This window comes from Triticum dicoccoides, chromosome 6A, assembly GCF_002162155.2.
Source record: "Triticum dicoccoides isolate Atlit2015 ecotype Zavitan chromosome 6A, WEW_v2.0, whole genome shotgun sequence".
Lineage (NCBI taxonomy): Eukaryota > Viridiplantae > Streptophyta > Magnoliopsida > Poales > Poaceae > Triticum > Triticum dicoccoides.
Genome location: NC_041390.1, coordinates 330,715,721 through 330,718,988, shown reverse-complemented (window position 1 = coordinate 330,718,988; position 3,268 = coordinate 330,715,721).

Here is a 3,268-nt window from a genome sequence, read left to right as displayed (position 1 = left end):
CCACCGCCGCCGCCGCCGACCTCGCCGAGCGCAAGCTCGCCGCCGCCGGCCGCCGTCGCCACGGCCGCCCCACCACCTCGCCTCCCTGCCTCTTCCTCGTCTCCGGCCAGCGACCCAACTCCGGTTATCTGCTACATTGTTTCCGGCGAGATCCGGATCTGGATCTGGATCCACCCCGGTTGACTTTTTCCTTCCGAACCCTAATTTTTATGCAATCTTTGTCGCATCATAACTTCATCACCGTTGCTCCGATTCGTGCGTGTAGCATATCAAAATATTCGACTCGACGAGTACATCATTTCATCTCATTACAACATTTTCATTTGAGCTCATCTTGATGCCCGAAATGCTATTGGAAGAGGGCTATGTGATGATTATTTCAGATCTATTTCAGCAAATGGCCTTTTGTCATTTTTGCTATGATTAATGTGTGCATGCTATGATCCTGAGCTCGACATGTGTTTTGTTATATGCCATGCTATATTTATAGGGGTGTATGCCATGCATTTTTGTGATCTTTGTGGTGACTAGCACAAGCATGCAAAGTAGCTTACTCGATGATGCTGATTTCAGGGACTGATAATTTCACTAAGTCATTGCCCTGTCCTTATTTTAATGCCATATGTTCATGTTGTTTCCTAGTGATCCGTGCCTCTTTTGAGCATGATCAGTAAGGATGTTTTTTAGATATTGTGGTGCTCTATCCAGCCATGTCTTTGTGCAATTATGGAGCACCCTAGCTTGAGTCAATCGAGCTCTACTTTTGCTATAAAATGTTCCTGGCATATTGTTAACATGTTTAGCAATTTTGCCGAGCTTATTGTTGTTGATCCGTGCATACTATGTTGTTGTTCTTGCCATGTCTAGCTTCTATGCCATATCTAATTGCTGGGTGTATGCTTAGTTTGTCATGCCATTCTTTGTAGTGAGTGCATCGAGCTCGTAAACATGCCTACTTGTTAACTGTTTTGCCATGCTCCAGTTTTTCACAAAGTCTGAATGTGTTTATGTTTTTGCTAAGTTCACATGCTTGCAATTGTATTTTCTGATCCCTTTTGGCTCATGGTCAGTAAGGGACTTTTATTATATGCTTTGAGTATCTTCATTCCATGCCTTGCTTTGCCATGATATGTTCCTGTAGCATGTAGTTTTCATGCTCTAAACATTGCTTCCTTATGATAAATTCCTGACATGCTGTTAATTTCTCTAAGTCTGTAACATGTTATCTTTTGCACTTTTCCCATGCTTCTTTGAACCTGTTAATGAGTGAATTAGCCGTAGCTCAGTGTTCATATTTTGTCAAGCATCATGAGTGGATCCCTTCCATGTATTTTGTTGCAATGTTTGAGTGTTGTAGCATGTTGTTCTTGATGCATTTAGGAGGCTACTTGCTATTTATCACAGACCGGTGCCATAGTTGTTTTGCTTGCCATTTCCAAACCGTGCATCCGATTCCGGTGATCTTTATATCGATTTCGACCGAAATCAAGTCCTTTTTCCAATGGCACTCTTGGATTTACAAGTTGAGGCCAGGTTCAATCTTTCCTTTCCAAATCATGCATATGCATCACATATCGCATCCTGCATATCATGCCATGTTCATGTGTTGGTTGTTTACTATGTTGTGTGTTTCTTTCCAGTGTTGCTTCTTCGGGTTGGTTCTGATAACATCGCATTTGTGAGGACCCGTTCGACTACGCCCGTTTGTCTTCTTCATGGACTCGTTCTTCTTCCTTGTGGGATTTCAGGCAAGATGACCATACCCTCGAAATCACTTCTATCTTTGCTTGCTAGTTGCTCGCTCTTTTGCTATGCCTATGTTGCGATACCTACCACTTTCTTATCATGCCTCCCATATTGTTAAGCCAAGCCTCTAACCCACCTTGTCCTAGCAAACCGTTGTTTGGCTATGTTACCACTTTGCTCAGCCCCTCTTATAGCGTTGTTACTTGCAGGTGAAGATTAGAGTTTGTTCCTTGTTGGAACATGGATATTTTGTTGGGATATCACAATATCTCTTACTTAATTAATGCATCTATATACTTGGTAAAGGGTGGAAGGCTCAGCCTTATGCCTGGTGTTTTGTTCCACTCTTGCCGCCCTAGTTTCCGTCATATCAGTGTTATGTTCCCGGATTTTGCGTTCCTTACATGGTTGGGTTATAATGGGAACCCCTTGACAGTTCGCTTTGAATAAAACTCCTCCAGCAAGGCCTAACCTTGGTTTTACCATTCGCCACCTAGCCTCTTTTTCCCTTGGGTTAGGCTAGCCCAAGGGTCATCTTTATTTTTAAACCCCTGGGCCAGTGCTTGTCTAAGTGTTGGTCCAACCCAGAGCACCGTGCGGGGACGTCCCTTGGCAACTTGGGTTACGTTGGCTCCCGTACGCTTAGCTTATCCGGTGTGCCCTGAGAACGAGATATGTGCATCTCCTATCGGGATTTGTCGGCACAGCGGGTGGTCTTGCTGGACTTGTTTTACCATTGTCGAGGATGTCTTGTAACCGGGATGCTGAATCTGATCGGATTGTCTTGGGAGATGGAATATCCTTCGTTGACCGTGAGAGCTTGTGATGGGCTAAGTTGGGACACCCCTGCAGGGATTTGAACTTCCGAAAGTCGTGCCTGTGGTTATGGGAAGATGGGAATTTGTTAATGTCCGGTTGTACAAAACCTAAAGTTTATCGTAATTAAAATACATTAACCGCGTGTGTAACCGTGATGGTCTCTTCTCGGCGGAGTACGGGAAGTGAACACGGTGTTGGAGTTATGCTTGATGTAGGTTGTTCTAGGATCACTTCTTGATCATAGATTTCTCGAACGTGCTTTGCCTTCTCTTCTCGCTCTCATTTGCGTAAGTTTAGCCACCATATATGCTAGTCGGTTGTTGCAGCTCCACCTCATACCTTACCTTACCCATAAGCTGAAATAGTATTGATCGCGAGGGTGTGAGATTACTGAGTCCCCATGACTCACAGATACTTCCAAAACCAGTTTGCAGGTGCCGATGATATCAGGCAGGTGACGCAACCAAGCTCAAGGAGGAGCTCGATGAAGATCTTGTCCTTTGTGTTGTTCCGTTTCTAGTTGATCAGTAGTGGAGCCCAGTTGGGTCGATCGGGGATTTGTGTAGCTCTTGGGGTAGTCTTCTTTTATTTTGGGTTCCGTAGTCGGACCTTGTGTGTATCTGGATGATGTAATGTTTTTATTCATGTAATTGTGTGAAGTGGCGATCGTAAGCCAACTATGTATCTCTTTCCCTTATGTATT